Raw genomic sequence first — 21,506 nt, 5'->3', positions numbered from 1 at the left:
CCTCCATTATTCTAGGTGGAGGAAAAGAGTGGGGCAATAAAAGTTTAAATTTGAAAATGCCATTTTGATTGTAAGCGACATAAACACTCCGGGGAAAAATTCTTTTTAATGATGCTAAAAGAACATACACTGTGAACCCTGTACGTAATTTTTTGTAACAGTCCTGAAGAAGACCATTTTCAGTTAGGAGAATTTATTCATGTAAATTACTTTTTACCCGAGCAAACGGCTTTTCTCACCTATGCTTTCTCCAGCACGCAAGGTGCCTCAATGCATTCATGACACACATTTCTTCCCATCCATAAAGAGAACTTTAACTGCAGTTTCATTTCAGTAACTTGGTGGTCTGTGGCAGCTGCAGGCTGACATTCCTCAGATAGCCTTGTTTCTTACGAACTATGAGACTCTCCAAGTCCTGTCAGTGGAATGCAGATCAGTACCTTTGATGCTCCGAGGAATAGTAGCAGCTTATATATATTATTATCCTTATTATTATTATTATTATTATTTTTTTTTAGATTGCTGAGTGAGGTTCATTGTGACCAATCCGTGTTCACGGGATAAGCTGCAGCCAATCTTCGCTGCAGTGGGTGGAGCGGAAGCCCCAGTGCATAACTATTAACTGCATTCCATCTCTCCAGCACAGTTTCCTTAAGCTGCTGTGAGAGGTGTGATTCAACAGAGCCTGGAATCTACCCCAGTATTCTTGCATTCCTCGCGACAGCCCCCTGGTTTTACCCTCTTCTGTGCCTGTCCCTGGCTGAGCTTAGAAGGTACCAGCAATATCATTTATTTTTCTTATCTGTTGCGTTTTAGTGAGCTCTTTCTGTTTTCTTAGTTTGGATGTGGGGAAAGAGATTTAATGGGTAAGTTGTACTCCGGGGAACTAGGAAGGATTTGATGAAAAGAAGTAAACGGGCTGATCCTATGAACTTTTCAAGGTCAAATATTGATACATGGTAATGATCGTAAATGAAATGACTGAGTGTAAGGAAAGTATTTTAGTTGGGGGGGGGGAGGAGGAGGACAAGAGAGTGTCTTATTCTGTTTTGTATAGTGTTAATAATTTGTCAAATGGGGGCTTATCCGCACTTTCTAAGGCGAGTGCTAAACAAAGATCTTTACAAAGCTGATACTGATGCCGAACAGCGGAATATAAACAGATTGTGGGCTGTTCCTGAAGGAGAAATACCAGATTGGCAGCCACCGGGATGGTTTTACTCCTCACTTGTGTGCATATGAGTTGATTTAGGGCACTTGTTGTCCGTCTTAATGCCCAGCTGATCCCGGGTTAGATCCGAGGGGAGGCAATTAACACAACTGGTTTATATAACTCGCCCAGGCAGTATGATTCATCAGGGAACATAATTGTGTGCCCTTGCCTTTAGAGTGGGGGCTTTATGTCTGTCTTTAAAATGACAATTGGCTCCAGTGAGAAGCTTTGCCGATGAATAGCGACAATAGAAGTGCAAGGTTGATTAACATACTTAAAGCCCTCTGACTACTACTAAAAACTGGTGCTTTTATCATGCCTTGTGTCCCTTAAAAAGGTCAAGCACAATCTCCTCTGTAAATCTTTTTGTTTTCTGTTGGTCTAATAATAGCACGGATGCAACATGTTTACTTTTGACTAATGATCTAAGGGACACTGAACTAACCCATCCAGTGAAGACCTGACACTTTTCTACAATATGAATCTAGTGATCCTGGGGCCTTTAGAAAGAACACTGGGCAAGGACAGGCCAACAGGGAATTAATTTTTTTCAGTCCTGTGTAATATAGAAAATATGAAAAAAACGTAGTGCAAATTTAATTTTATTGCCCTGAATTCCAAGGACTTGTTTGCACCTGCCTCTTTAGTATGGAGGCAATTCTATAACTGGTCACCTCCATGCTAGGAACCTATCCTAGAGCAGAACCAGGGCACCCAGGGTCCATTATAGAATACAACTATAACCTGGTATCATTGTGCCCAACACTTGGGTACTGGCATTTACAACAGCCACAGAGCTGGCATAAGTGGGGCTACCTAAACGCAGCAGGGGCATACAGAAGTAAGTTAGATATATCTCTCACTTACGCAAGTTACTTGCGTATGTCCCATGCGTACTCTGCGGCTGTCTATGCAAGTTAAATGAGTATTTGTAGAATAATACCTAGGTATCCTGCTAGCATTTACACAGGTATGTGTGCATGCCTCATGCATTAATGCAGGCACCTAGGTTACATTACTGCTCTTTATGTGATAAAGAAAGGAGCGATCAGAGTTGGACAATAGCATTTGTGTAGTGACATGCCATGGCACATCTGGAGAATGAACAATGAAATGAATGTGCCAAATGAAATGAAGAGACACTGCCTTATGCCTTGTCTTCCTCAATGCCAGCACCTAAAACAAAGTAACCAAACACAGTGTACACAGTGGAGAAAAAGACTTTCCAGCTTGTGCTTTTTCGGTGCAACTTTGAGAACTGTCCACAGAGCCTTTTCTAATGTGTCCTGTATAATGATGGGGATCTGAAGCTTTATGAGGGGCTGGGTGGCTCAGGGGAATTGGCATAGCATTGGAGAGCTTTGCTTCTGTAGGCTACTGGTTCAAATCCTAGCTCCACATGCCTACTTAAAATGTGTAACAATCTAAGGGATCCTTTTTAAGGTGTGCTACCGTTTTTAGCATGCGCTAAATGCTAGAGACACTCATATATGGGTGTCTCTAGCATTTAGCATGCACTAAAACTTATCGCATGCTAAAAACGCTAGCACGCCTTTGTAAAAGACCCCCCCCCCCCCCAAGTTCGGTTTAAGGGACCATAGTGGAAACATTCACATCACATGTGGATTCTGGTGCACAGTATATCCATCGCTTATGGCAAGGACATGATGAGAGAGAATGACTTTGTAAAACTGTGTCTCTGGTTAGGCTGTTGTGAAAGTAAATAAAAGGTTACAGAACATCTGTTCATTCAAAAGGTAGCATTAACTATGGTGTTTTCTGACAAAGGATGCCAGTGGTGCTCTTTTTGGAGCTGGAATGAGAATGAACAACTTTTACTGTGCTTCATGAAAAGAATACGTATTTGAAGCTGGAAACTGAATAGTCTGTCTTCTCTCCAGATAGTGATAATGAATTTGATGAAGATTTGCTGTGGTGCATCTTAGGAATATACTGAAAATATCTGTTTCCTAGGGCAATTATTTGGGTTAGAAAAGAAAATTAGCACTTGGATGTGCTGCCTGAAGAATCTTGCACGTTGACTTATAGGTTAAAAGGAATTGTTTCCCTACACTCTTGAGAATTAGATGATTACAGCCCCATCCACATTCTTGGTGGTGTACTGCAGAGCTTTGCCAACATCTCTAGGTCTTCCATGATGATCCCCTTCCACATACTAACAGTTCTGGCACTACTTATCTTCTGAGCTCTAAGGAATTTAAGAACAGGAAACTAATGCAAATTGAAATAAAACGTCTCATTTGTTGCTGTGATTTGGCTTTTTAAAGTACTATTCAAAGTCAATCATGTCATTGATAGTGAAGTTCTTTACAAGATAAGTGAGGCTAATGTAGGAGCCTGGTTTTATTTTTCCCCTCAGACAGAAAATGGGGATGTGGGTGAGATATGTCTTATTTAGTTAATTGTTGTTTATTTGGATTTAGTTAAACACCTTTTCAGTAGTAGCTCATGGTGAGTTATGTCAGATACAGTAGGCATTTCTTTGTTCCCAATCTAAGGGCACTTATCTGGGTAGGAGCCATCCTAATTTATCCAGATGGTTATCCTAATGCCAGCGCTAAATATCAGTGTCTTGTGGAACAGGCCTTTGACCTTCATTTTGGACGTGTGAATGTATAGCTTCAGTACACTTGCCAGACAGCAACAAAATAGAGGGTCCAAAGGTACACAAAACAAAGCAACACAAGAAAGCTCAAAAGGGACTCCAGAACTGGAACAATGGTACAATCTTTAATGGACTGGACCCAACATGGGCGATGTTTCGGCACCCAACAGCACCTGCCTCACAGCCGTGTCAGGTCCAATCCATTAAAGATTGTGCCATTGTTCCAGTTCTGGAGGCCCTTTTAAGTACATAAGCACTGCCATGCTGGGAAAAGACCAAAGGCCCATCAAGCCCAGCACGCTGTCTCCGACAGCGACCAATCCAGGCCCCAAGAACCTGGCAAAACCCCAAAATTTAATAACGATCAATGGACTTTTCCTTCAGGAATCTGTCCAGACCCACTTGAAGCAAGGCCAGCTGCCGTTACTACCTTCTCTGGCAATGAGTTCCAGAGTCTAACCACGCACTGAGTAAAGGAAAAACTTTCTCCAATTTGTTTTAAACCTACCACATTCTAATTTCATCTTGTGTCCCCTGGTTCTATTATTGTTAGAAAGCGTAAACAAACGCTTCACATCTGTCCGCTCTACCCCACTCATTATTTTGTAGACCTCTATCATATCACCCCTCAGCCACCTTTTCTCCATGCTAAAGAGTCCTAGCCTTCTTAACCTCTCCTCATAAGGTAGTCGTCCCATCCCTTTTATCATTTTAGTCGCCCTTCTCTGCACCTTCTCCAATTCCTTTATATCTTTTTTGAGATGAGGCGACCAGAACTGAACACAATACTCTGCGGTCGTACCATGGAGCGATATAACGGCATTATAACATCCCCATGCTTGTTTTCCATCCCTTTTCTAATAATACTCAACATTTTGTTCACCTTCTTAGCCACCGCAGCACATTGAGCGGAAGATTTCAACGTCCTATCCACGATGACTCCCAGATCCCTTTCTTGGTCCGTAACTCCTAAAGCAGAACCTTGCATGACATAGCTGTAATTTGGGTTCTTCCTTCCCACGTGCATCACTTTGTACTTGTCAATGTTGAACTTCATCTGCCATTTGGACGCCCAATCCCCCAGTCTCATGAGGTCCTCTTGTAATTTTTCACACTCCTCCCGCAACGAGACAACCCTGGTTAACTTTGTAGTTTCTTGTGTTGCTTTGTTAGTTTAAGTACACATCAGACAATAAAAGCCTATGCCTGTGGGTACCAAGCGTGTTTTTTGAGGACTGGATTTCACCATTGCTCGCTGTTGTACTCTGATCTCTTTAGAAACCTGGGAAGGGAAATAGGACTTGATATACCACCTTTCTGAGGCTTTTTCCAACTACATTCAAAGCGGTTTACATATATTCAGGTACTTATTTTGTACCAGGGGCAATGGAGGGTTAAGTGACTTGCCCAGAGTCACAAGGAGCTGCAGTGGGAATTGAACTCAGTTCCCCAGGGTCAAAGTCCACTGCACTAACCACTAGGCTACTCCTCCAGCAGTTTGCTAGACTTGGTAGGGGTTACACAGAGCGTGGTACAGTTCTATATAACAAAGATGGTTCTTGTTATTCACTTTACAAGTGAAGTTATTTTCCATTTTCAGGGTTTTTCAGAAATTTGAAAGCACAATTAGATTTTGGTAGGACCATCCGTCTGGCAGTGGAGCTGTCCAGACCATAGATGCTGAACAGCACACAGAGAGAGAGATTTTAGTAAAGTCTTCTATTTTATTCTTATTTCTTCAGGTAGTTTATTATGACAAAAGCTTTTAGTGAGAAATGACCTAAGAAGGGGATCAATCATTAATATCTTTATTGGCAAGCAGCTGACTCATAGCTACAGTTTTTGACAGATGTGAAGGACTTCTTCTCCTTGACATTACTGTAGCTGGAAAAGTAAAGGAATAGATTATTTGCCCGTTGCATATAAATGATAGAAAAGTAAAGGAATAGATTATTTGCCTGTTGCATAGAAATGATAGATCAGAGTACTTTAGCTCATTCTGTTCTGAGACCTTTCCATTAGCTCTGATGTGCTTTTCCCTCTCGGGAATCATCAAAAAATATTTGTGAGTACGGCTGAAACTCTCCCAAATTTGCCAGACCATTCAACAGATTCTTGCAGAATTTACAGGAGTTGAGAATAGCTCAGTTGATCCCACTTTTTATACAGGACACATCTCTACCAATACAATAACTATTAGATTTATAGCACCGCTTTTACCATGACAGGATGACACTGCAAATCATGATTTAATGGTTTGCAAGCATGCGGGCAGTCACCTCTGGGGTGGGTGGTCAGGCTGCACATTTTTCATGACAAACATTATGGAAAAGCTTTCAAGGTAGAGGGTACCTGGCACCCAGTTATAGCTGGACAAACTAAGATGCAGGTGGATATAGTGACTACCCCTTCACCCCAGTTGTCACAATATGGGGCGGAGGGGCTTGAACATGCATCTGAGAGGTTTTCTAACCATGAGATCAGTCCATAAAAATTAGACCAGCTTAGTAATTAACAAATATTCTCTGATGAATATTCCAAATTTATAACAACTTTAGGGCTTTTGTGACTTTCCCATCTGCAGTAAAAGTGAATGCATGATGTTTTTTACAAACACAATGTCTCGCATTTCCAGATCTGTGATTATGGTCAATTACTGCTATAGTAGGTAGTAAAAAAAACAAAAAACAAACAAACCTCCTAATGGGAAGGACAACCAGTGCCAGGCAAAGTGATAGTGATGCCTTCAAAACATGTCAAACTAATATCCCAGAACCATAGACCATAAGAGCAATGATAAAACCTAATCCTCAATTTATTTATATATTTGATATACTGCCAGTCATTTCATAGAAATATATACAAGCTGAATTACAATTGGTGTTAATATGGATATAAAAGCTAGAGAAAATGTATTTAGACAAGCTACTGTCAACCTATGATTGAATATTGTGTGGAAATAACATGCTTCCCACTGTTCTGATGTAAATTCATTTATTTATTGAAACGTCTTATTCTTAGAGCAAATTTTTGATGCTCGGCTTGGGTGATTTGTTTGTGGGGAAACATCAAAACTTTTCTGTTAAACTCCACCAATCACCACCTACCTTAAACTTTCACATAGTCTTGAGCTCTCTCATTCCAAAACCTTTTGTTTTCATTCTCTGTCCTATATATCTGCCTCTCTTGACTACACTACGAGTTCCCATAATTTAGTGGCCATCCGGTCTATGTTTCTGTATAGCATTGCATACATTTGCTATGTGCTATAAAAATTATACTAATCTCCTTATATTTTCATGACACATTGATACTAAACTCCAGTGCTATAACCCTGTCTCTCTTAAGCATGTGAATGTTGGTTATACATCTTTCATGTCTTGCATTTGTTTCTTCCCTATTTGAGACACCTTCCTCTTAAGGCAGGGGTTCACCTAGTCCTTTGGACACATGGAATTATTCTGGGGGTGAAGGAGTAGCTTAATAGTTAATGCAGTGGAACTGGGTTTGATTCTCACTGCAGCTCCTTGTGACTCTGGGCAAGTCACTTAACCCTCCATTGCCCCAGGTAAAAAATAAGTATCTGTATATAATACATAAACCACATTGACTGTAACCACAGGCAGTATATCAAATCCAATTCCCTTTCTCAAGATATCCACAATGAATATATGTGAGATAGATTTGCATACAACGGAGGCAGCACATGCAGTTTTACCTCGTGCATATTCACTGTGGATATCCAAAAACCTGGTTGGCTGGGTGTGTTCTGAGGCCTGGATTGAGGACCACTGTTTTAAGGAAATAAACAACTAGCAACGCCACTCCACAGAGGAGCTGCATTGGACACGGTTCATGTATAGAAGATGCCACTTAAGAGCCCAGGATTTATTAACAGAGGGGTCTATATTCAAAGCAGTTTAACCAGGCAGGAGCCTCTCCTACCCAGTTAAATTGCTTGTGCTGTGCACTTAACCAGTGCCGCTGAATATCAGCCCTACCTGGTACAGCTATAGCCAGCAATTTTGTGGGCTGTCCAGGGACAGAGTCGGTGTGTGGTTAAGTTTCAATACTTGGGACTTAATCGCTTAAGTTAACTGGACAAATTGCAGTCCTCTTTTTATCCAGTTTTACTTAAGTGGTTAAGTAATGAATATTGCATTTAGGGATTCTTTTACTAAAGCGTGGCAAGCCCACTGAAGGTTTCCGTGCAGTGATCCAGCACTGAGCTACTGCAGGAGCCCGGTGGTATTGCCTGCCCCCACCGTGCACCATTTATGACACATCGGAATTTCTTTTTTGGGTTAATGTCAGGAGTTTACCGGGCAGTGCCATGTTAGTGTGGGAGCCCTTTCCACCTCTTAAATAGGTGGTGGTAAGGGCTCCCCTGGGAAATGGCCATGTGGCAAGTAGTTAACTTATCACATGGAAATGTCCTTTTTATTTTACTTTTTTTTAAAAAAAGGCCTTTTACCTGCTATGGTAAAATGGAGCCTTGGCAAATCTGTGCGCCAATGTCACCAAAGGGGTCCTTACTGTGGCTTGGTAAAAGGACCCCTTAACTGGATAAGGGGTAGCCAACTGTACAAACTCTGAATTCAATACCAGTGTCTGGACATGGCCTGACATTGAATATCCATGCATAATGCAGGCAGTCTGCAGCCGAAAAGCGCTGACTGCTGCCGGATGAATATCTACTCCAGAAAGTTTAACATTACTCAAAACTTTCACTTATATGCCTTAAACTGGGGGTTTTGCACTTATTTGTGAAAGTTGTTTCTCTTCAGTAATGTGCCATAATGAAATTCTTGGCCTTATTCTCACAGCCTGGGCTGCTGCTGCTGACATCAGTTGCTGTTCATCTAGGAGGTAGCTCACTGCGCACTTCCTTCTCCTCTATCTGGAAACTGGCAGATTTTGTCCTTTGCTGTTACTGAGCAGAAATGACTAATCAACACGCTCCAAAACCTGAACCACCTCCCAATGAGGGGCTGATATGCTTGTGGATGGAAATCTTATAGTATTTATTGCCTACGCTAAAATAGTTACAGTTTGATAAGTTTTCAAAGGCTCAACTTTCAGCTCTGAGTTGGTTCCAGAAAAAACATTGTGCCCCTTTTGTGGTGTTCCTTATTTAAAAACAAAAAGGGTTTGGCTGCCATAAGCATACATCATTTTGTAGAGGCCTTGGTTCTTTTTTGTAGTCATTTTGATACAGATGAGAAATTCTTGCTTTAAGAAACAACTTGTAATGTCTTTTGCTTTAACACCATCATGTATTTCACTACCATGTAACACAAAACCCTCTGTAAACTAAATGTATATTCACTTCTATTTCCAGTATCCATGATGAATTGTAAGCCACATTGAGCCTGCAAAAGGTGGGATAATGTGGGATACAAATGCAATAAATAAACTTGGATAAATAGTACACACTTCAGTTACTAAAAGCCATGATTCCTGAAAGCATGTTGGCATTATGATTAACAACTCTTCCGGTCTGTTCAGTATTATCATATGAACATACAGTAAATGGCAGCTAAAGACTTGGATACATGGTACTTATCTAACGAGCATGTCAACAGGAACTGGAATGAAAACATACTTCTGTTATTTTGACCACACTTCCAGTTGTTGAAAATAGTCCTTGAGTCAGACTGTTTATACTGCCTCCCTGCTGCATCTGTGTGAGAAATATTAAAATAGTTCTTACCGTATCTATGTAGATTCATAATGGTCAGAACAGCTCAGTAGGAGGAACTTTAACAAGAAAAAGATACCAGAGGGGCCCTTTTACTAAGCTGCGTAGGCACCTACGCACGCCAGTTTGGAGTTACTGCCTGGCTATCGCGTGGCCCGGGTAGTAATTTCATTTTTTATGCACGTCAGCTACATGCACCAGAAAATGAGGGGTTTTTTTTCCTGCATGTGGCGGAAATCAGGTGGTAACTCCGACTCGAAGCATAAGCGATTACCGCACAGTTAACGTGAGAGACCTTACCGCTAAGTCAATAGCTGGCAGTAAGGTCTCAGACCCAAAATGGACACGCGCCAATATTTATTTTGCCACATGTATGTTTTTGGCAAAAATAAAGAGACATATTTTTTATAGGTGCGCTGAAAAATGGATCGGCATTTGCCCAAAATCCGCGCCTACACTACTGCAGGCCATTTTTCAGTGCACTTTAATAAAAGGACCCCAGAGTAAGTCTGAAGAGTCTAATGATTTTGTATGTTAGATCTCTTGCATCAAGGGATGGTTACACAGACTGCTCTGGCTTCTACAGTAATTTTAATCTACTCAGGCCACCACTTTGGAAACATATTCTGTGCACTCCATTATGCAGCAAAGAAAATAGAAGCCAGGGTTCAGGATGTCTTCTTTCAGATACTGCAGTATAATGGCATGTATTAATAATTCCTTTTCTCTCCTGAGGTTTGCTCGCTTCTTGTGTTTGATTATACTTATGACACTAGTGAGTCAGGATTATCTACTCTGTTACCAGAGGCAGTCAAACTTATTCCTTTATAGTCTAACCAGGTTGGTATACTGTTTAATTTTCACTATGTTTTGGTTCTGAATTGCAAGTTATTTGATTCTATGATTCCTTAGTACAGTTTAAATTCACCTAATATTCAGTAGTTTTATGGATTACTAGCAGCTCTCGCTGTCTGTGTACAAAAGTTTTTACCTTGATTGTCTATCAGCTTGATTGAAAATATTAATGAATTGTCTCACAATTAAAGCTTCCCATTAGAATGTCGGCTTACATAGGACAAACCACTAGGAAAGAGAGATGGGGTAAAGAACCTTGATGTATCATCCTAGCTCTCATGACCTGTAGGCTTGCTGAAAAAAAAATCTTAATACAGTGGTTCTCAAATCTGGTCCTGGATGCACCTCAACCAGTCAGCTTTCCAGGATCTCCACAATGAATATACACGAGAGACTTGCATATCAGTGGAGTAGTGCATGTAAATATATCTCGTGAATATTCAGTGTGGATATCCTGAAAATGTGACTGGCTGGAGTGCCTCCAGGACCAGGTTTGGGAACCACTGTTTTAATAAATTGAGGAAATCATATAAAAAAGCATTGAAAATTTGTTTCTTGGGATTTTCTACTTGGTGGGTTATGATGTGGAGATGTCACAGGCATTGATGGTCTTGAAGAAATTGCATGCATGCTGTGAATTTTAACATGTCGCTGTTGCCAACCCATGACAAAGAGGTTTTTTTGTCCTCCTGGAATGTTGTGTGCCTCTGGAAATTGTCAGATCATATTTAAAATGCCATTGCTAGGGACTGTCATCCGTGGACTTAAAACTCAACTACGATCTACACTCTACCATGTGGGAATCCAGCTATTCCCAAACTCTTGGATTGCATGAGGCTTGGAATATTATAGATGCCTCTCTATCCCCTTGAAGAGGGAGACGAGCACTTCTTAGAAGTGACCCCTGTTCAAACTTGTAATGAGGTCTGGAGAGAATCCTGATCCTCTTTGTTGTTTTCTGTGATTTTTTTCTTTCCTTTTCTGTTTATATATATTTTTTGTAGTCCATGTGCAATATGACTGCATTATATATTTTTGGTCTAATTCTATATATTGCACTCAAAATTGTGTGTGGAAATTTGGGCACGTGCCCAATTCCTGCATGCAATTTAATTATCCAATTAGCACCAATAGGGCATTAATCTATACTAATTGGCATCAATTAAAATGTGTGCCCAATTTTAAGCACCAGGATCTGTATGTAAATTTTATATGTAGTTCCAAAAAGGGGGCACAGCCATGGGAGGGGCATGGGTAGATCAGGGGCATTCCTGGAATTTATGCCCAGCTTTATAGAATAAGGGAGATCTGTGTTAATTTATGTGCTCAAATTTGCATCAGGTTTTATTTGGTATAACTCTTTGCACCTAAAATGGGGCACAAATCTCGGTGCCAAATGCTATTTCATAAATGGTACCCAACTTTGAGCACCATTTATAGAATAGCGGTTAGCGTAAAAGTTTCAGCGCTGATTTTCAGTGCCACATAGAATTTTTGCCATTATATAAATTTATACACTATAGTAATTGTGGGTAAAGGTAATGCATTAGACCAGTGGTTCCCAAACCTGGTCCTGGAGGTCAGTCAGGTTTTCAGGATATCTTGAATGAATATTCATGAGAGATTTGCATGCACTGCCTCCTTGGGATGCAGATCTCTCTCATGAATGTTCATTGTGGATGTCCTGAAAACCTGACTGACCTCCGGGACCAGATTTGGGAACTACTGCATTAGATCCATAGAGGCTGATATTCAAGGGTTTATGTTCTTAACTTGTAGGCTCCTAAACTGGCCTCTTTTGAAACTTTACTAAAGATGTGTGTGTAACTTTATGCTCAAAATGTCACTAAACGCCTCAATTTAGGAGCCAAAAAGTTGGATGGCGATTGCAGCAGATTTAGGAAATGGAAACAAGTAGAGTTTAAGATTCAGCACTAGCCCTGGGATTCTATATATCGCACTGAGATTTCCATATGGAAATCAAAGCATATTACTTAAAAATGCGCATAGCTTAATTAGTTAACATACTAATCAGTGCTGATTGGATGTTAACAATTATCAGCACTAATTAGAATTTTTTTTTGCACTATCGAAGCGTATTCTATAACGCGGTGCACATAATTCTAAGTTGCATAGTTGAAAAGTGGGCATGGTTATAGGTGAGTAGGCTGTGGTGGTGTGGAATGAGCGGGTCATGGGCATTTCTAAAATCTGTGCACTTTGTTATAGATGCACCTGCTTCACACCTATTATAGCTCAAAAATTAGGCAACAATTATTTCAATAATTTCTACTGGATCCAATATCAAAATCATTCAAATATCATTCTATCCAGTTAGTTTCCTTCCATAAGAGTGTAAAATAATTCTCAAATTTTCAACCTCCTGATAAATAGAGATATATAATTTTTTGTCGGGCATTTGAACCCCTTGGTCCGACTAATGAAAATATCTAAAAGATAAGTAAATTAAGTAATAATTATTGAAGGAGTAAAAAATTAATATAAGAAAAGTGTACCGATGAAGATGAGTGACGCTCTATGATACCTCCATGTAAATCCTATGAGGGTGGTGGATGGTGAGTGTCACTGAGGTCACTTAGTAGAGATTATTCAAAGATAAGCAAATTTTCAAAAAAATTATATATCTCTATTTATCAGGAGGTTGAAAATTTGAGAATTATTTTACACTCTTATGGAAGGAAACTGTAACTGGATAGAATGATATTTGAATCACATCTATTATAGGCATCAGGATTTACACCAGGTTTTAGTTGGTGTAATTGACTATGACTAAATTTAGTCAGGTGGACTGACACTCAGTGTATTCTATATACCACATAGGAAATTTAAGCCTACTCTGTAAAATTTAGAGAATACGCCTAGGCGTATTTTTTTTCGGCACAAAATTTTCAGGCGCCATATATAGAATCTAGCCCTAGACACCTAAATTAGGCTCATACATCTAGGCAAATGGAAAGCAGGGGTTGATGTTCAGTGGTATTTCTGCAGTTAGGAGCAGCTCACTAGGGCTAGACATCAATTTTCAGTGACTATTATCCAATAGGGGCAATTCTATGTGGAGGGGCATAATCCAACAGGGGCGCCCAAGTTTTCCTGGGGCCGTCCTCGCAGGACGGCCTCATGAAGGGGCGGGGAAACCCGTATTATCGAAACAAGATGGGCGTCCATCTTTCATTTCAATATGGTCGGGGACACCCAAATCTCAATATTTAGGTCGACCTTAGAGATGGTCTTCCCTGTTTTTTGGCCATAATGGAAATTGAGGATGCCCATCTCAGAAATGACCAAATCCAAGAAATTTGGTCGTGGGAGGAGCCAACATTCATAGTGCAGTGTTCCCCCTCACATGCCAGGACACCAACCGGACACCCTGGGGGCATTGCAGTGGACTTCAGAAATTGCTCCCAGGTGCATAGCTCCCTTACTTTGGGTGCTGAGCCCCCCCAAACCCCACTCACTACAACTGTACACCACTACCATAGTCCTAAGGGGTGAAGGGGGGCACCTACATGTGGGTACAGTGGGTTTCTGGTGGGTTTTGAATGGCTCACATTTACCACAAGTGTAACAGGTGGGTCTGGGTCCGCCTGCTTGAAGTGCACTGCACCCACTAAAACTGCTCCAGGGACCTGTATACTGCTGTCATGGAGCTGGGTATGACATTTGAGGCTGGCAAATTTTTTTTTTTTAATAGGGTGAGAGGGGGTTGGTGACCACTGGGGGAGTAAGGGGAGGTAATCCCCGATTCCCTCCGATGGTCATCTGGTCAGTTCGGGCACCTTTTTGAAGCTTGGTCGTAAGAAAAAAATGGACCAAGTAAAGTCATCCAAGTGTTCGTCAGGGATGCCCTTCTTTTTTTCCATTATCAGCCGAGGATGCCCATGTGTTAAGCATGCCCCAGTCCCGCCTTTGCTACACTGCTGACATGCCCCCATGAACTTTGGTCGTCCCCGCAACGGAAAGCAGTTGAGGACGCCCAAAATCGGTTTTCGATTATGCCGATTTGGGCGACCCTGAGAGAAGGACACCCATCTCCCGATTTGTGTCGGAAGATGGGTGCCCTTCTCTTTCGAACATAAGCCTGAAAGTGTGCCAAAAATTAGATACATAAATGGTGGACCAAGAGCAGATTCTATAATTGGATCTGGTACCCAGATTCCATTATCCAATACTAGCATAAGTTTGATATTTAGGCAGTGCCACATATGCCATGTCAATGGCAGACATAAATATGTGCATTATTCAGCCTGTAGCGATCAACGTTTTGCTGACTGCTGCTGGCTTTAACCCCAGAAATTGAATACCAGACCAAGTCTGGGCTCCACCATTGAATTTCTGGGTATACGGAGCTAGGAAAATATAGCCGGTTAAGTGAAATATTCAGCACTTAGGCGCTCTTCTTTACTAAGCTGCGGTAAAATGGGCCCGTGGTAGTGGCGGGGGCTGTTTTTGCCACATGCTCAGGCCCTTTTTACTGCAGTGGGTAAAATGGCTGAAAAAAAAGACATGGCTATGCGGCAAGATTGCTCGTACCATGTGGGCAAACCGGTGGTGGGGGATGCTTACTTCCACCCATTGAGGTGGTAAGCACTCCTGCGTAACCGAGTAGTGAGTGGTGCTGCCCATTTGCCACTGGGTAGCCCTTCGGAAATATTGGAAATATATTTTGAATATTTCCACTAGCGCTGATATGACACGTGCTGGGGGTGGAAATACTGCCAGCGCCTGCATTGGGTCAGCAGTAGCTCCAGATTGGCGCATGGTAATCCCACAGTGGGCTTATTGCTGCTTTTTAAAAGGGCACCTTAACCAGCTATGGCAAACTGCATAAAGACTTTTATGCATTTACTTTGTCTGGTTAAATGCTGCATATCGGCACTTAACTGACCAAGTGTAGAATCCATCCCAAGAACACCCCCAAAATAGCCAGTTTTGCATTGGGTGACATTTTCAGTGGCAGTATCCATTTAAGTTCTGCTGAACTTGCCTCAAACAAGTGATATACCTGGTCAGGAGTCATTTCTGCCTGATTAAATTATTCTGAATATCGACCTCCCCCCCCCCCCCCCCCCACACTGCACTTTTGCATGTAAATGACAGTTTCCTATAGAATGTGCATGTAATTATGAGATACATCCATGCCCCAGCCATGTTAGCACCCTCTTGCATTTGCGTGTTATGCAAGTTGCATGCTATAGAATATGGCTTGGGGCCCAATTAGCACGTATGTGTAAATCTGTGATGTTCACACATGTAAGTACTAGTGGAGGAGTAGCCTAGTGGTTAGTGCAGTGGACTTTGATCCTGGGGAACTGAGTTTGATTCTCACTGCAGCTCCTTGTGACTCTGGGCAAGTCACTTAACCCTCCATTGCCCCTGGTACAAAATAAGTACCTGAATATATGTAAACCGCTTTGAATGTAGTTGCAAAAAAACCTCAGAAAGGCGGTATATCAAGTGCCATTTTCCCCTTTCCCTATAATGTGAGCAAATGGTGTGTACATTTAGGATCTTGTATTATGGAATGAGGAGGATAATCTGTATTGACCAGCCCATTATCCAAATAGTGTAAGGGGAGGGGGGGGGGGGGCAGAGCCAAAGTTGAGCCAGTTGTTATCAGGTACCACCAATATTCAGTGCCAGTACCCAGATATTTAGTGATGATCTCCAGATATGGTCTGGCATAAAATATCAGGGTATAACACCATGGTTGGCATTTGAAGTCAGTACTGGCCATGATATTGCTGAAAATAAGGGATACATTTAGCCACCTAACTTAGGGGCTCAGCTTTTGGGATATTTGCTGTGTAGATGAGATATTGATTATTTTGCAAATGGGTGCACCAGGGATCCTGGCTTATGTGTTGCATGAGTAGGCATATCTGTGCACAGAGCAGATTGTGCTACTGAAGCATGCATGGGCTCCTGCCCATATTGAATATTTTTTTTCTTGGAGTAGGTTGATATTTTCTTGTTTTTTCAAATATCCCTTGGTTTTTTACTTTCTCCTATTTGTATTCAGGTTTATGGTTCAGTTTATCTTCTCTCCTCTCCCCCCCCCCCCCCCCCCCCCCCCCGTCAAATGTTATTTTGGGATAACAAAGACCCTGCACTGATGCAGTTTGGGGGAGTAAAAAAAAAAGTGTTCTAACTACTGAAGAAGGTCAGGATGGCATAAAAGAGTGACTCACAAAAGCACTGTTGAGATTTCCATAACATAAAAAAAGTTTTTTTTTCTCTTCCCTCCCCCTCTCCTCTACACTTCAATATTTAATCTCAGGACTAATCTGAATGGAAATAGTGGCCTTTTTCTGGAAGATCCCTGCTTGCTGTAATGATAGATTAAAAAAACAAAACAAAAAGAAAAAGCAACAGCAAAATATAAGACTCCTCACCTGATCCCTTTCCTCCCTCCTCTCAGTAAAAGAATGCAATTATTCCTTGTCTATGGTTAATATCAGGACAAAGATTGATGAGGAGCAGTTCATGCTTGATTAAGATACTTAAGATATAGAACAGCCACTTTTACCAGAGATCCTTAAACTCGAGTTCAACACAGCACCGTTTTTCTAGTGAAAAGAAATGTTAGCAAGCCTGACAGATGTTGCATGCATCGCAGTCAGTTTTGTTTATGAAAACTGACTGCACTGGGATGACCTTGTTTTTGCTGATGTGCTTCATGCCTCTTCCTGAAAAGGATGAAAGGAGGCAAATATGTTAATCATGGCTGTGTTTTCTGTCAGTGTTTCTTTGATGACAGACTGAGCTAACAGCCCAATCATGCTGGACATGTATTCTATTTATGGCTTCTATTAATAGGTGTTTGTAAATTGTAAACTTAAGTTTTTATTTTATTATTATTATTATTAACATTTGTATAGCACTACCAGACGCACGCAGCGCTGAACACCTGACAGAGAGAGTCCTTGCTCAATAGAGCTTACAATCTAAAAATAATACAGACAGACAAGACAATTAAGGGCGAGGGAAGTACAGGGTGAGAAGGAACAAGGGGAGGGCAATTGAGTAGTGGCTAGGAGCCAAAAGCAGTGGTGAAAAGGTGGGTTTTCAGCATAGATTTGAAAACAGGTAGAGATGGAGCTAGACGTACAGGCTCAGGAAGTTTATTCCAGGCATAAGGTGCCTCGAGGGAAAAGGAACGAAGTCTGGAGTTAGCAGTGGAGGAGAAGGGGGACGACGAGAGATTTGTCCAGTGAGCGGAGTTCACGGGGAGGAATGTAGGGAGAGATGAGAGTGGAGAGGTAATGGGGGGCTGCAGAATGGATACATTTAAAGGTCAGTAAGAGAAGTTTGAACTGTATGCAGAAACAGACAGGGAGCCAGTGAAGTGACTTGAGGAGTGGGTTAGTGTGGGTATAGCGATTTTGGCGGAAAATAAGTCGTACTGCAGCTAATTAGGGGATGGCGGTAAGAACTCACCCCAAAATGGCTACGCAGCCAGTGGTTCACTTTTTGAGAAAAAGACAGCTTTTTACCCTCTGCAGTAAAAGGGGGCCTCAGCATGCATCAAAAACGAGTGCTAGCGCAGGCCCCTTTTTTTTTTTTATTTTTTACTGCGGCTTAGTAAAAGGACCTATTTCTGATTAGCATAAGAATGACCACTCTCCGTCCTTTCAAAATTGACCACACTCCATCCTCTTTTTATTTAGTGCACATTTGGCACTTGCTGCAGGACACCATTGTAAGCCACATTCCCCCGGATGCTATATAGCGCACCTAGAGTTACACGCAGTTCTGCGTGTAAATCTAGGCATATTCTATAACTACGCACGCAGATTAATTGTTTTAGCAAGATGTTAAGCATTGTTAACAGCTCTTAACAAGCAATAACAAGCACTAATTGGGCAAATTAGAATTTACGTGCGTACATGCTAAGCGTATTCTGTAATGTACTGCACATAAATTCTAATGCGTGCGGGCAAAAGGAGAGTGGGTAGGTGCACGGGCCAGTGAGTGTAAATCTGAGCACAGGGATTTACGCCAACTTTTAGTTGGCATAAATGGATGCGCATGGATTTAGTCGCATGAACTACACCTAAGCATATTCTAAATACTGCATGTAGACTTATGTGCAATATTTAAAATACGTTCAGCTGTGATTGCCTAACGCGCATTTAATTTTTGGCGCTATATTTAGTATCTGGCCTATTAGGTGCACCTTAGTGCCTGATGCCATTTAGTAAAAGGGCCCTATATATATATATATATATTTTTTTTTTTAATCGGAAGCCCTAGTTTGTATGTAGGCTTGTGTTTGATCTGTAGAACATTTTTAAAAAGAATAAACATCCTGGCAATAATGAAGTAAATTGGATGGATTCACTTTGCCTGCCTTGCTTCTCTGGAAAATGGTAAATGGTTATGACAGTCGTTAAAAATATTCACAAATAAGAACTGAGCAGAAAATTGATTGTACTTCAGGAGATAATTAGTGTGATGTAACTAATGATAACCTGTTATATACAAAGTGAGTGGTCTGTATCTTGAAACAGACTTAAAATGGCTTATTTGCATATCTGTTTCATAATTAAAGAGGTGAAATTAAAAAGAAAATAGAAAACTTTTTCATTAAATTTCTTATATACTACCTGGAACCTATTGAAGTGGCGTACAGTAGGTATTGTTCTGTCTCTGGAAGTCTTAAAATCTAAGGGTCCTCTTGATCAGCACGCACTAAGGAGGTCTTTTACTAAGCCACATTAGAACATCAACTGGCAGTAAACGCTGAGATGCCAGTTATATTCCTATGGGCGTCTCGGTGTTTACCGCAAGCTGATTTCTACCGCGAGCTAAAACGCTACTGCAGCTTAGTAAAAGACCCCCTAAATGCTAAGAAGTCCATGTTATAACAGGCTTATTTTTGAAAGAATAGGGCGCTGATCTTCTGACACAAATCGGGAGAAGGGCGTCCTCAACTGCTTCCCGTTGTGGGGACGATCAAAGTTCACGGGGGGCATGTCGGCACTGTAGCGAAGGGGGGACTGGGGCATGATTAGGAGATGGGCCTCCTCGGCAGATAATGAAAAGGTGCCCGAACTGACCAGATGACCACCGGAGGGAATTCGGGATGACCTCCCCTTAGTCCCCCAGTGGTCACCAATCCCCTCCCACCCTAAAAAAAAAACTTAAAACATTTTTTTTTTTTTTTTTTTGCAAGCCTCTATGCCAGCCTCAAATGTCATACCCAGCTCCATGACAGCAGTATGCAGGTCCCTGGAGCAGTTTTAGTGGGTGCAATGCACTTCAGCCAGGCAGACCCAGGCCCATCCCCCCCCCCCACCTGTTACACTTGTGGTGGTAAATGTGAGCCCTCCAAAATCCACCCGAAACCCACTGTAACCACATGTAGGTGCCCCCCTTCACCCCTTAGGGCTATGGTAGTGGTATACAGTTGTGGGGAGTGGGTTTTGGGGGGGGGGGTTGGGGGGTCAGCACCTAAGGTAGGGGAGCAATGCACCTGGGAGCAATTTGTGAAGTCCATGGCAGTGCCCCCTAGGATGCCTGATTGGTGTCCTGGCATGTGAGGGGGACCAGTGCACTACGAATTCTGGCTCCTCCCATGACCAAAGGGCTTGGATTTGGTCGTTTTTGAGATGGGCGTCCTCGGTTTCCATTATGGCTGAAAACCGGGGACGACCATCTCTAAGGTCGACCATCTCTAATGTTGAGATTTGGGCATCCCCGACCGTATTATCGAAACAAAAGATGGACGCCCATCGTGTTTCGATAAGACGGGTTTCTCCGCCCCTACGCCGGGACGTCCTTAGAGATGGTCATCCCCATTCGATTATGCCCCTCCATGTGTACTAATTTTATCGCACGCTAAACTTTTTAGTAAAATTGCCCTTAGGTGATCTTTTTTACTAAAGGATGTTGAGCCCTAATGCATGTTTAGGGATAAATTCTATAAATGGAGCTTAAAAAATCAGCAGTAAAAAAAATAGTGGTTAGCACTATTCTATAAGGCCAGACAATCTTCACTGACTTCATTTCAAACACTTGTGCAACCAACTCCAATATACTAGTATTAGGAGACATTACTCTACTAACGCACGAGAATGTAAGGAATTCCTCCACTTATGGGATTTCAAATGGCCACAAATGCAAGCAACCCATGTCAAAGGGCACACACTCAACCTCATCTCACACAAACTGTCAACAGACCAGAACCTAATAATAACAGATATTAAATGGACAGAAACACCTTGGACCAATCACTACAAACTAAACCTGTCCCTGAAATGGTGGAAGAAGGTTCATACCGCACACAAGAACACACAACCTACAGCACCAGAGGCCAAATAGACTCAAAAACATTCTGGCAACAGATATACAATAACGAATGGACAGCACAAATGGACTCCACATACTACCTCACAGAATGGAATAAAAGATGCAGAAGCATACTAGACGAAATAGCACCCTTACAAACAAGAACCTCACGTAGGCATAACTCTATACTATGGTTCAACGATGAATTGAAAACATTAAAAACACAATCCAGGAAACTCGAACGAGCATGGAAAAAAATAAGATGAACATACACTCAATGCATGGAAACAAATACAAAGAAAATACAAATACGCAATAAGACAGACCAAAAGGACATACTATAAAACTAAAATAGGGCCAGATTACAAAGACACGAAGAAACTATACCAACTCATGAACAAACTACTAGACATTACAGCGCTCCCTACAACCAATACAGACAACCCATCTGCAGACAAACTTGCTAAATACTTCAATGAAAAATTTGCAAACCTACGCAACACGCTACCTCAGGACAATACCGATATCGAAAACTTCATCAATAGCTTGGATCCAACCCCTGGAGAATACCCAGCTGACCGAACTTGGTCAAACTTCGCTCTCCTCACTGCTGAAACAGTTACCCAGGCGATCAAAAGGTTCTCCAAAACCCACTGTAAATTGGATACCTGCCCCAGCTACCTAATAAAATTCGCCCCGACCGCTTCATAGCAGACCTCACATCCCACCTAAACTACATGCTTCAGCAAGGTCTCTTCCCTAAGAAAAATGGCAACATCCTACTCACCCCAATACCA

The 21,506-nt window shown here is 41.7% G+C and overlaps 1 protein-coding gene across 2 annotated transcripts in view; it reads left to right on the top strand.

Annotated features, from left to right (window-relative positions):
• Positions 1-667: 667 nt before the first annotated feature.
• ZMAT4 (zinc finger matrin-type 4) overlaps positions 668-21,506 on the top strand; it is a 441,058-nt gene continuing 420,219 nt past the window's right edge. For both annotated transcript variants that reach the window (XM_030201810.1, XM_030201809.1), the window contains exon 1: positions 668-773. The gene's annotated coding sequence lies outside the window, so the exon portion shown is untranslated. The remainder of the gene's footprint in view (positions 774-21,506) is intronic.

This window comes from Microcaecilia unicolor, chromosome 4 (assembly GCF_901765095.1).
Source record: "Microcaecilia unicolor chromosome 4, aMicUni1.1, whole genome shotgun sequence".
In the NCBI taxonomy this organism is placed as follows: domain Eukaryota; kingdom Metazoa; phylum Chordata; class Amphibia; order Gymnophiona; family Siphonopidae; genus Microcaecilia; species Microcaecilia unicolor.
This window is presented reverse-complemented; position numbering and strand designations above follow the sequence as displayed.